This window comes from Anopheles arabiensis (assembly GCF_016920715.1).
Source record: "Anopheles arabiensis isolate DONGOLA chromosome X unlocalized genomic scaffold, AaraD3 X_pericentromeric_contig0056, whole genome shotgun sequence".
Taxonomy (NCBI): domain Eukaryota; kingdom Metazoa; phylum Arthropoda; class Insecta; order Diptera; family Culicidae; genus Anopheles; species Anopheles arabiensis.
In genome coordinates, this window is record NW_024412134.1 from 464,808 (window position 1) to 478,920 (window position 14,113).

The 14,113-nt window shown below is 41.0% G+C and overlaps 1 long non-coding RNA gene across 1 annotated transcript; it reads left to right on the top strand.

The window, feature by feature from the left end:
- Positions 1-6,199: 6,199 nt before the first annotated feature.
- LOC120908241 lies at positions 6,200-6,467 on the top strand. Its single transcript, XR_005741091.1, has 2 exons — positions 6,200-6,290; positions 6,357-6,467. It is a non-coding gene; the product is annotated as an uncharacterized LOC120908241 (long non-coding RNA).
- Positions 6,468-14,113: the final 7,646 nt, after the last annotated feature.

Sequence of the window (14,113 nt, forward strand, 5' to 3'; positions counted from 1 at the left end):
TTGTTTGGGTGTGTTGAATGCTTGTGTTGTGTAACAGGTTTTCGGTAGAAGTTAAGCGCAGCGTTCTGTGCATTCCATTTTAGCAGCAAGTTGCTCTGCGTGGTTTTGGGTTTGGGTGTCTTGTGCACAGGCCACCCACACCAGCTAAAATTGACGGTTTCTCGCTCTGCCCAATATTACTTTGCGCCAACGATGATGAGGTATTGATTTGAGCTGTGCGCGCGTGTCTCAGCGTTCTTCGCATGCGACTTTGGTGCAAGTATCGGCAGATTTCTTAGAATATTTAATGTGCTGCTTTGAGTAGTATGGGGCCCCAGTTTTCTGCAGTTCGGGACCCTCGACAAAATACAGTGAGTGAAGCGATGGGAAAAATGAATAAATAAAAAATGAGTCATGTTGAAATAGGTGGTACAAATCCCTTCCAGGGGGGGGGGGTGTTGAATCGATACGAAGTCGTACATCCACAATGACGGGGCTCCATAGATCGCCGGGGCCCCTGGTGGCCGCCCAGTCCGTCCACCGTTTAACGCGCCACTGATCCGTTGTCGACAATGTTGCAGCATCCGCTTAATATTTCTTTTCGAGCTCTATCGCAACTGCACACACATCGTCCGCACTCCATACATCCGATTTAGCAATCCAATCTTTCTATCAATGGTCCAGAAGAAAGCCTGTAATTATATCTGATCACGTATTAGTATAACAAACACTTTTTAAAATCACGTATAAAACGCTTACTAAAAGCATATCTGGTTGACCGGTCGCCTTTGCTCCTCTTTTGCCTTTGCGTGCCTTTGCTCCGCACCACTCCGCCGTAATGCGTCAACATCTAAAACGAACACAAGGTTGTCTTTTCCAACATGTGTGTCTACTTACCATCTTTAATGAAAATATCAGACGCAAACTCAACTTAAATTACACACAATTTGCTTTTTTATTGCACGCACTGCAACGAAATCTCAACACAAAATGTAAACATATCATCAACTGTTTGCTTTGATTTTGACATTCGAAAAAATGTAACTTGGGTCGTTCGGAAATGGCTGCGACCGTAGCGCTGGCTGGTGTACGCTAGCGAAAGCAAAAGGTAACGCTTCTCCAATGTAATGTAGAGGGCTGAGCCTAACTTTTATCCTGTATGTTGCTCGTCTCTTATAAATTTTACAATTTTTTTACTAGGAATTAAAAATATAAAGAAGTTTCCATTTGAAAAACAACCGTTACATTATGATCGATGCTGATAGAGAGACACCTACATCAAATAAATTTAACACACAATGTTTAAATTCAGTGTCTTAACAATGTATTATCAACATAAATTACCAAAAGAGACCATTTTATGAAGTTTTTGCATTTGTCGCAGATGTGCATTTTGCCAAATTATTATGACAGGTGTTATGTAATGGTTTTTATTCAAATCAAAACTCCTTTATCTTTTTATGGCTCAAAGAAAAATTCTTAAAAACTATATTAGACGTGCAACATACAGTTCTCTAAACTACTAGTATCATTTTGCTGTGAAAATTTTAAAATGTACTGAAAGAATATCTTTTACATTTTGTATTTTTTTCAAAAGCTCCTGTCAACTTGGAAAAGCTATAACTAAAAACGGTAGCGAGTTGAACCAATCTATGCACAGTTTTAGAAATTGCATTATTTTATTTAGTTTTCATCGAAACATTGCATCAATATTGGATTACGCATTTTAAAGTTATACAGGGTTTTCCAATTGAGTTTAGACTAACAGCATACTTTTTTTGAATAGTCGCAATAGATTCTTGAATAGCATCCTCTATTTTTGATAGCGAGCAATGGATTATTGACTAAGAGCAATTGAATTCAGCAAGCCGGTTGCTGGCGCGGAGTGACCAGATTGTTTTTGAGTTTATCGGTAGGAAATCTAAAGCAAATTCGGTAATTTTCCTTAAAAACAACTTTTTATTCAATCATAAACTTTATTGAAGTCCATTTTTATGGTTGAACGTTCAATACTTAGAAAAATATTTGATATTTGGTTAGAAAAATTAAGTTTTAATGTGCTCAATTGTAAACCGAAATTCTATCAAAATTCGATAGAACTACATATGGTCACTCTGAAAAACTTGCTAAATGTAGCTTATGGTGAGGTAATGCCTATGGGTCCACTGTTGCATATTTCAATTCAGCCGTTAAGTGCTTTTGTGTTGTATTTTGCTTTCATAAAATCAAAAAATATCACCGAAAACCTATTAGAAACATTTTCTCTTATTTTGTGGATGATATATAGCAGCAAAACAAATGCTTTAAACCAGTGGACGGATGAAATTAAATATTATCCACAGATTATTATTTAAGTCGATCTGTCACACCGGGTGTTATAAACGCAACGCTCTTAGACTGTGAGCGTTTCTACCAAAGTGGGTATAGGGACTAGGCGGGCTTATAGGTTTGGCGGGAAGGCCATATTGGACGAACGAATGACAGGAGGGGATTCCATTGTGATACGTAGTTTTTCACCCATACTACGACACATCAACCCAAACAGCCATTGTAATTCTCACGCATACATCAACAAATGATCGAATCCACTACTGTCATTTCGTTTTCATTTTTATACAGCACGGCTGTCAAATTGTTCGGGATAAGCTCACCTGTATATTACACCCACTTTGGTTTCTACATACACCGAGACTGCAAGTGAGAGATGGCTGTGAGAGAATTGACAATCGATTTGTGTGTGTAGAAGCTCTGAAAAGCGCCGAGATGAGACTTTTAAAATGATGTTGAAAAAATCCATTTTAATCGCTAAAGTGAAGTCAAAAAGTTTCTTTTACTTTTTAATAATATTTTTACGATTATTAAACGACAAAAATGCAAAGTGTAATTAATCGTTCGCCATAAACTGCCAATTCAATTTTTCTCAGCTTTATCGTTCTTTGCATGCCGAGGAGATTTCTCTCACCGAAAATGCTGTCAGTCGCTGTCAAAGCATGCTGTCAATTATTTTCTCAGCTGCTTTCTTGGTGTATGTAGAAACGCTCTGTCATAAAGAAAAATATCGTATTTGCTTTAGAGTTCCTACCTCTAAAAACAATCTGGTCACTCCGCGCCAGCAACCGGTCTGCTGTAATCAATTGCTCTTAGTCAATAATCCATTGCTCGCTATCAAAAATAGAGGATGCTAGTCAAGAATCGATTGCGACTTTTCAAAAAAGTATGCTGCTAGTCTAAACTCAATTTGAATACCCTGTATGCCTCCAAAGTCGCTGGCTACGCGGGTAGCCCGGTTGCTTGGAATATGATGTTTTTTTGGTTGCCAGTAACAGGGTTAACAGTTTTAAAATGACGTAAAGTCCCTCAACTATGGCGACCCCCCAAAGGCGCTTTTCCACCACCTGATATTTTTAATCAACCTTGATCACACTGCCTGTCGTTTTTTCCTTTCTTGTCAAATTGATATTGTAATGTTTGTTTTGTATGCGTCGTACGTTTGTGTATTATTTGTAATTGAGCGGATTCATCATATTTAAAATTAATTATTTTCTAATGAGTTGTACGATTTTCCAACATTTCTATACAATTTCCTACTTACACTAATATCTCATAGAATTTTTCTTGTGTTTGCAATGTTTTTCAATTAGACTCAATGAAATCGGCCAATCCAGAACTGGAAGTTGCCGATGTAAAGCATTCCATAATCGCTATGATGCTTTCAAAGAAAACGTTAAAATACGATATAAGGCGAATTCAGTTCCGTTATTTTGCGCAGCATAAACAAGTACAGCTCAACAACGTTTTGTTAGAGGAGAAATCATCCAGCCATGTTTTCGCAATCAGCCTGTGTACAAGTAAGAGGGGAAAGGAACTAAGGCAACTAATGTTTGGAATCCCATATGTCTATACAAGGGCGGTGCTTATATTTGAAAAAAACAATTTCGGGAATGCTAGGAACAATTTAATTCCTTACTTGATGATTCAAAATATAATAGAATGATCTGTACTTTTACAGGTTCACATAAAAACAAATGAGCTGCACACCGCTGTTGTCGAGAAAGTAATTCTTGCCATGATATCGTCCTGCAGAACGGACAACAATCAGGCCCTCCATAAGCTGCTACACGTTGCGGTCTGCGAAGAGAATTATAATGTTTGACACACCACCGTCACGAACATAGGGTTCTGTATCACTCGCCGGTATAGTGTAAATTAGATATAGGCAAGTAGAGGAATTAGTGAGCTGCCGCATTATGGATCGCTTTATTCCTAAAAAATATGATTCGCCCGCTCGAATAAAAACAATTAAAATATCGTATGATTTTGTTTTGCTCCTGGGGAAAAAACAATTGGAAATCAATAACACTGTCGGGCCTATACAAAATCCAAAAATCTGCGTTTAAAATCAGAGGTTTTTTTAAATTGCGGATAAGTTCAACTTCAACCTTCAAATCACATTCGGAAGCGTTCGAACGTATTTCCGCGTTGCTGCGTTGAAATCGTTCGTGTTTGAGTTTTGTTGAGCTGTTCCTATCGGAAGTTCTGCTGTGTTGAAATGTTTTGTTCCTGCATCCTACGAGAATTTGTTCCTGCTTGGTTTCCTGATTTTATATGTACGTGATTTCTGTTTCATCAGCGACTGCTGTACAGTGTTATTGACCCTGCCCAATACGCTCAGAGATTAATTCGCACCAGCACGACAACCATTATTTTTCCGTTCATTATAAGGGCTCACCAAGTGAGCAGAGCCGATAGCATACGATTCTATCTTTACCATTAACATGAGAGGAACAGAGCTTATACCCCGAACATACCCGAACGGTATGCGTGCTTCACTCATCAGTTTCTAAAGGCAAGGACAAGGCAAATGAGACACAGAAAAATTTCCTCACGGCTACACATATCCTTTTGATGCGTTGTCTATGCGTCTCGTTCGGTATCACAGCAACATACGGCAGGTAAGCAGTACATATGCTGCTACCTGATACGCACACATATTTATCGAACACAACTATTCAGTTCGGCTAGGTAAACTTCACGAGGACGCCGAAACAAAAGGGCACAGACTTTTTCATGGTTTTGTATGATTTCGGCTGTTTTGGACCGTGCGTGTAGGCGACCCATCCGGACCCATCTGGACTCATCCAGACTGATCCAGACTCATTCGGACTCATTCAGACTCATTCGGACTGATCCGGACTCATTCGGACTGATTCAGACTGCTCCGGACTGATCCGGACTCATTTTAACTGATCCGGAGTAATCCATATTGATCCGGAGTAACCCAGATTGATCCGGAATGATCTGGAGTGATCCGGACTGATCCGGAGTTGAATCCGGTAGTGATCCAAAGTCGGAGTCATATTTTGCGCACCGGAGTCGGAGTTGATCCATGACTCCGCTCCGGATTACCCATCACTACTGACTATCCTGTTATGTGTAATCAGTAAAACAGCGGTAATTGTTGTGGTAATCAAAACGGTTGTTGTGCCAAAAGAAGAAAAAGAATTCTGCCTTTCATCCGAATTTATCAAACATGCCTTGTGTCATGGAAGCACACAGTCGTGTTCTTTGCATTTACAGAACATTGGCCAGGAACCAGGTTGAAACATGTAGATTGTATGAGTCGTTATCCTGTGCTTGTAATGATAGTGAACGATGATGTAACAGCGAATATAGGTGAAGCGCAAAATAAAGATGAAACCATGAAAGCTGTACGAGACATACTTGTAAGCAAACCTTATGAATCTTATAAACTAAAAAGCGGATTTGTTTTTAAAACAGTTGACGGTATTGATTTGTTGGTTATACAGTCAGAATTCAATAGTTGAACGCTCGATAGTTGGCTGACAGTTAAATTAAAAAGCATGCGTTTGTATGGGAAAACCAGTTTTTGAAAATTTAACAAAAATCTCATGTCCTGCCGAGAATTTTTTTTTGTATGGAATAACGTGCCAACTAAAAAGCACATATTCAATAGTTGGCAGGGAATCGAAGTTTAACCAATGATTTCAGACTGTACCAAAATTGATGGTGTTGTGATTGTATTGTTGCTCACCCCTGGAGACAGCTGCCGATACCAGTCAGGCGGCCGACGCAACGAGAGAGGCGAAAACTAGATAGGCAAGGCGAAAATCAGGAGAATTAGAATTAAGGAATTGCTCGCTCTCTTCCGATCTGGCTTTGGTGGCGAACGGTTGTGTGTCAGCGTGGCACGGATATACCATTTTGTTCTAATATAAGTTGTAAATTGTAGTTTGTGTTCGCGTCATTACTATCAACGTTTCATCGGCCATCCGAACACAAAAGATGGAATGGTAAATAATTTGGTATTAAGCATAATAACAACTAACACTATTGTTACACATTTATAACATATTCAGCAAATCAGACCAAAGCAACAAACCCGAAGAGTTCAGGCCACACAGTCCATGCAAAAACAACCGAAACATGCAACATAAGCAAAAGCAATCGTCACCGTCACCGAGAACACATAGCAACGTACAAGCGCGGTGACGATTGCACCCATTTGCCCATGACCTTCTTGCCCAATACATCAAAACTGCAGCATAAGCAAGCAGCGACGAAAACACCGCACACCCTCCCAGACACATTGTAAATTAAAACCACATAGAAACTCCCCACCTAGTAAAATACAAAACAAAAATAAGAAATTGCACCGAACCAATATATTTTATCGATAAATAAGACCAAGAAAGGAAGTAACATCTCCTAAAAGCTTCGCCTACCCTAACTTATTTCGAGTTTCCAGTAAGGGGAACCTCTTCTGGGTTCCTATGATCGCCTGTACGATCAACTGCCGGGGGTAATCCGTCTACTTTATGAGTCCATTCCACCTCGTGCTACGTGCCTAAACCGTACGTACGTGCTAAAATCGTATCCCCCCCCCACTTACCACCGCCCCCCCCCCCGCTCGAAAGGGACGGTGCCCGACGGCCCCGCGTTCGATCAAATTACAGGCTTATCCCGAACAATTTGACTACCGTGCTGTAGAAAAATGAAAACAAAATGACAGGTGTGGATTCGATCATATGTTGATGTATGCGTATAACCCCGAATGGCTGGTGTGGTTGATGTGCCGTAGAGTGGGTAAAAAACTACGTACAGTCTGTTCCCGAGTTACGCGGTTTCTGGGTTCCCGAGGAATCCGCGTAACTCGAATATCCGCGTAAGTCAAATTTCGCGATTTTTTTACCAAAACACAATTGGTTACTCGGTGGTTTTTATTCAATTTAGTACTTTTTATACTTTTTCATTTATTTGATACGATTTTTACAGAATATCCGATATTTTTCGCTTGTAAGTGGATTAGCAAAACTGCAATTCATACTGCATTGCACATTTCTTCCAGCAAATTGTACTGATTTGACATTTGATCTGTCAAATTTAGAAAACCGCGTATCTCAGAATCCGCGTAAGTCGAGAACCACGTAACTCGGGAACAGACTGTACAGTGGAGCGCCATTTATCCGTGCTATTGCGTTATGAGGAGGATATTTAACAAAAACACTATAATTCATGGCAAATTTGAAATATTCTTATGGAAAAACATGAAGTAAATAAAAACTTGGTTATTTTTATTAAAAAATAAGAAAATTTTCCCAAACCTAATCAGAAATTGGTGATAAAATATTTAATTTGACTCATTATCCGTGTTATTTGCTTATCCGGGCGAGGTCAAGTCTCGAGAAGCTCGGATAAACGGCGCTCCACTGTATCACAATCGAATCCACTCCTGCCATATACGGACATCACACGAAGCGTAAACTTTGGCGTGTACTGGACCATTTTAATTTTGACACTTAAAAGTTTTCATTGAGACGAAATTGATATATTTTTTGAATTTCTGTGCAGATAACCGTTACAAACATATTCCCTAAGATTCCACAACTCCCCGATCTTGACATTTTTTTTGGTCCCAAATACAGTCGTATCTCGGGGGACACCTGTACGCGGTTTTCCAAATTTGACAAATAAAATGTCAAATCAGTACAATTTGCTTCAAGTTTGATAGAAATTTCATTTTTTCTAACAAATTGAAACCGCTTAAAAGCCAGAAATATTAGAATGTTCTGGTATACGGGTATGATAAATGAATTGTTTTCGATTCATAAACATTTGTAGAGCACTAAAAACTAGTATTTTGCATCCACATTTTATAAATCGGTATTTTTCAAGCTATATTGCGACTGCTGCCTGTAATCAAATATCGACGGCTGTTGTCAAACTGAATCTCAAAAGGCAGCGGTAATCGCTACTGCGGGCGTGCGTGCGGACAAATCAAAATTGTTTGATTCTGTCCCAAGGTCTGTTGAAATACCAGGTCACGTATTAACCCCGTTTTCACAGCTAAGCTGAAGAAGAATCAGCTAAGGGATGTGATTGTATGTGTGCGACGCTAGTTTGCAATGTTTACGATCTGAACGATACGAAACAACAAGAAGGAAATTAAGTAAACATTTAAGTTGAAATCATTGTTCAGTGATTTATGATTCACATGAATTATTCATCGCCCAATGTCAGCACTATTACAATCTAATATTCATGGCTCATTTTATCATCTGGAAAGTAGTAAAGATACTACAGTTCCTTGTGATATGGTAGTCTATAATAATATAAACATCATCTGATTCTATATTTTAGGTGCCTCCTAGACTAGACCGTTTATATCAAATTCAATTCGATTAAATAGAATAAACGTGCCAACGGTGAGTTTGGTCACCCGTCCTAACTATATGTAGCCATTTGGTTGTGGTTTCCGTGCCGGATGGTGGCATATGATTCTCGTACACATGACGAGGAGCCTGTGTTTACCATGACGAGACAGTATCGGTCCTTACCGTTTTTATATATTGTGTTGTTTATTTATATTGTACTAATATTTTGATGCATTACTTTAAAAATATACATTTAAAACCAAAGAACACAAAACTATTTTTGGCGCTTTTAAATTCCATCCATCCAGATCCAGAGAAACATTACAGAACCAACGTGATTTAGTTTTTGAGCTAGCCTAATATACAATTATGGAAGTGATGTTTTCGACGTAAGGTATGATATTTGGTTTTACGAATGTATTCATTTTACTAAATTTATTTTGTCTTGTATGTCCGATATGGGTTTTAAATAAGCGAATCGCACTACTCTTACAAGCTGAACCAAACATATTTTATAAAAAAAATTGTATGACTTAATGCAAAAATAGAATCGAAATAGCATAAAATAGGAATTGATAATCGTCACGTGACCAGACCACTCAATAGCGTTGAAAGAAGGTATAACGAGCCCGTTGCTTCCAAAACTCAGCTGGGATGGGTTATATACGGTTTCTGTCCAATCGCCAAGAACGTCCCAGGTGCGACATACTTGAATTTGCATGTGCGCTCGTGTGATGGAGTAAGTGAAGAGCTACAAAATAAATCGTTGAAGAAGCATTTTGCACTAGAAACCATCAGAGCCGAGAGACCGTCTAAAGAGAGGCAGTCTAGAGAAGATGAAATGTTGACCCAACAGGAGCTAGCGGATGCAGAAAACACTTTGGTTAAGCATATCGAACCGGGAGCATACTCACGTGATAGCTGTAGTTCAATGCGTCAAACTGAGATCGTTCATTCCAGGCGTAGCGATTCGGAGAAGGACAGTTCGCTTCACACCGTCCTTGACGGCCGAGGGCTACTAGTAGTGGACGGGCGTTTGATCAACGCCAGTGCACGCAACCCGCCAACGAGTGGTTGAATCATATTGCTTTCAGAACATCGTGGTACATTTATATTAATCCATGAGTTTTGTGATCGTTTCAGGCACCGCAAATATATTTCGATTATTTTTATTTATTTTACTTTATTTTATTTTATTTTATTAATTGCTCGGCCACGTTGGGTTACAGCAATAGTACTTACTGACTATAGTATACAATTATTCACGAAGGAGTTGGAAGGAGTTTATGGTACGGAAAAGGAGCGAAGATGGGATCGGTAGACAGGATAGGATATGTTGAAATCGAACAGATCAGAAGTACTATTAAAAGACGACATAGCTCTTACAAAAGGCTCATTGCGAGCAAAACGTGTACGACATATAGGTAACTGGAGACGAAAACGATAACGTAAGGTGCGACAAGGTGCATACAAATGTAAGCGCGACAGAAGTGAAGGAGTATCAATCGTATTGAGCAATATGCCAGCGACGAAAGAAGCCTGAGCGACCGAGAGGCGGTGCTCCAACTTGGCAAGGCCTAATAGAGTGCATCTATCGTCATACGAAGGAAGCGGAATAGAGTGATGACCCAGCGAACTACGAAATACGATCCTTGTAAAACGTCTCTGGATCCTCTCAATCCTTTGGAGCAGAGATAGTTGAACAGGAGACCAGATGACACAGGCATATTCCAGTACGGAACGGACCCAACAACAATAAAGGGACTTAAGACAAAAAGGATCACGAATTTCAGTGGACATGCGACAAATATAACCAAGACTTTTGTTGGCCTTGTTGATGACATAGTCCGTGTGCTCCTTGAAAGAAAGACTCGGGTCAAAGAAGACGCCAAGATCCTTAGACAAGGACGCACGGGGAATAGGGGCATCACAGACACTATAAGCATGAGTTATACTTGTAGAAGATCGGAAGAAAGACAAGACAGAACATTTTTCAGGACACAGGACTAAACCGTTAGAAGCACACCATGTAGAGAATTTACAGAGCCAGGATTGAAGGACTAGACAATCAGCTGTAGAAGATACAGGAAGAAAAATTTTAACGTCATCCGCATATAGCAAGAAGCCGTTAGGAGGAAGGATCGAAGTACAGTCATTGAGGAAGAGAATGAACAGTAAGGGACTAAGGACACTACCTTGAGGGATACCCGAAGAACTAAGAAAACATTCAGAGAAAGAGCCACAGATTTTAACTGCATATGAACGATTCTCAAGATAAGAGTTGAACCACGGCAATATAGAGCCACCGAAACCTAGTTTTCGAAGCTTAGCAACAAGTAATGATAGAGGTATACTGTCAAATGCCGCTTTGAAATCGGTATAGATAGTGTCTACTTGCTTACCACTAGACAGATAGTGATATAGAGAAGACAAAAACACATTAGGTTGGTGGACACTGAGCGATTGGGCATAAAGCCGTGTTGTTCCGTAGAAATATAATTTTTACACAAGGCATTACAGATAAATGGACAATTGACTCGAGGATTTTAGAACACGCACAAATAATAGAGATGCCTCTGTAGTTTGATGCTAGTGTGCGGTCACCTTTCTTATAAATGGGAACAAGCCAAGCTAGTTTCCATTGACTAGGAAAAATCCCTACACTAAGCGAGCGGAAAAAAGACGAGTGAGAATAGGAGTGAGGGTAATGCCACATTTTTTCAAAACACAGGCAGGGATGCCATCGGAGCCTGGTGAAAACGAAGTTTTAAGTTTGGATAAAGCGGATTTTACTAGGCTTTCACTTACAACGACTGAATTACATGATATCACATCAGAGGGCGTGTAAGACAAGCCTACGTCCAAAGGAACCTTAAAAGTACTAGGATCGACAAATACACTAGAGAAATGTTTGGCAAACAGGTTACATATATCAGGATTGGACGTAGCAGAGGACAGATCAAGAAACAGGGTGGATGGAAGGCTAGCAGAGCCTCGCCGAGAGTTCGCAAAACAAAAGAATGACCCAGGATCAATAGTGAAGCGCATTTGAAGACGCCTAACGTAGCGACGATACAGATGGCGATTAAGAAAACGATAAGCCTTAGCCGCATATTTATATACACAAAGATTGTGTAAAGTATTATTTAAACGGTAGGCGCGTTGAGCGCGGTTTTGTCCGATTTTAATAGGCGTAAAGCTCTGTTTGACCACTTAGGATTAGGAGCGGGTTTAAGGAGAGGACAGCAGGAAGGGAAGGCGGAAGTGATTACATTAGTAAATGCTGCTACAGCTTGATTTATGTCACAGTCAGCATCAATAAAGGACCAATCGGTATCGGCTAATATACGATGAAACTTTTGGTAGTCCATTTTCCTAAAATTGAACATACGAGCCGTAGGTATTCGTTGGGAGGATGCAGGGCGAGAGTGCGTAAGGAGCACGCTTGTCTCAAGAGCAGGATGATGATTGTCTAGCGCGACGAGTGGAACAGGTGAAGCTATGACGGGGAGCAGCACTCCAAGAAGGCAGCATTGGCAAATAGAAGATCTAATTGTCTTCCGCGTATATTTTTATGCCGGATAATTGCAGCAAACCGTTTACCGACATTCCATCAAGCAGAGAAACATTTTCACGAGATACACCAGTAGAAATGAACTGATTAACGCACGATGCCGACGGTTGCCAGGAGAGTGATGGTGAATTAAAATCACCAAGTAACACCATAAGATCATTTGGTTTAAGTTTGCCAGCAACGAAACTAACACTCTCATGTAAAACGTCAAGGACTACTTCGGAAGAACGCAAATCGGGTGGGATGTAAACGGCGCCGATATAGATTGCAAGGTTTTGAAGCTTAACAATTGTCCAAACAGACTCCAGCGAGTCGAACGGCAGTGATAAAGTTGACGTGTTCAGCACGGAAGAGCAGGCAATGAGTACACCACCACCACGGCAACGGTTACTGTTGAGAGGATTTCGGTCGCAGCGATAGATGACATACGCATCCTCCGAGATAAGAGAGGACGGAATTGAGCCATCGAGCCATGTTTCAGTTAACACCAACACATCCATATCAAGCTCAGATAGAGAGAGGCGTAACTCGTCTAGTTTTGTGCGCAATCTTCTTACGTTTTGATAGTAGATGTTTAGTCGATCGATCGAAGGAATGAGAGAGCGAGATGCGCCGGGAGTGCTCTCACTGCAAGTTATTAACGGCGGAAGAGAGTCAGACGGATTGTGTGTATTAGATGCAGGGTTAGCTTCCATCAATTCGGGTAAAGTCAGTAGTTCATGAAAATCTTCAGCCGGATCAGCCGGTTTACGCTTGCTGAAAGTACTGCGTATAAAGCAAGCTCATAGGACCATGATCGGGCGAAATAGTGAAATCAGCGTTTCGCAGTTGTGTCGTGTGGTTGATAGAAGGTGGCGATGAATGATGATCCGATTCACGGGTAACAGGCGCAGAAGGTGCATGGGATGCTGCTGTAGTGGGTCGCCAAACATTGACGGAGCGGGGATTAAGGTCGATGAACTCCTTAAAAGAGATCCCGCGAGGCCAGGTTGAAGCAGCCAAAGCAATAGCCCGGTGCGAATCCGGTACACCAATTTTAAAAGATACGTAGGAGAGCGTAGAAAGATCCCGGTCGCGTCGTACAAGGCTGTATACCAAGATGTCGTCTGTCCCTATGTTGGAACAGGCCATTTCACGGATCGCTTCAATCGGAGTATCAGGAGCAATACGGGAGATAAAGACCCAAGTACGGCGTGGGCGTTCAGGAACGGTCGTAATATTGTTGTAGGACAACCCTGTACCCGATGACAGCATAGCGCGTGTAACGGTATTGGTAGGCGACGAGTCGGGAGAGCGATCCATCAATCGACGTTTGGAAGGATTCTCACCAACAGCTTGATGGGTGAGCTTAGAGGCCGCAACTGGATTCGTGGTCGTTGAGTGCGTAGCAGGAATCGCGGAATGGTGAGCACTCGATGTAGTTGTATGCGTGGCAAGATGAGAGTTGAGCTTGTTCATTAGTGAGTTGAAGGAAGTGAGAAACTCACGGTGCATGAGATCAAGCCCCTTGATGCCATGCTTAACTTCATCAAGCGTTGTGAGTAGTGGAGCCTGTGAGTAGTTGCGTTCCATTGAGTGAGAAGCAGTAAGTGAGTCGATGAAATCTTTCACGGAACGAATTGACGATGCTGATTCCTGTTTCATCAAAGCTATTTCGTTTCTAAAACAATCCAGTGAAGAGGAAAGTTCAAGTCGCAAGCCAGCTGATGTCGCCTGCACAGAACGTGAGGTATCGCGGAAATCGGACTGCAACGATTCCAACAGGTAGGCAGCATCACGAGAAAGGCCGTGCAAACGCTGAGTACAATCTGCGCAAGCCCAGAATAAATTTTGTGACTTCTTAAAATCACGCAGGAGCGGGGTTGAAAGTCCAATACACTTATCGTGG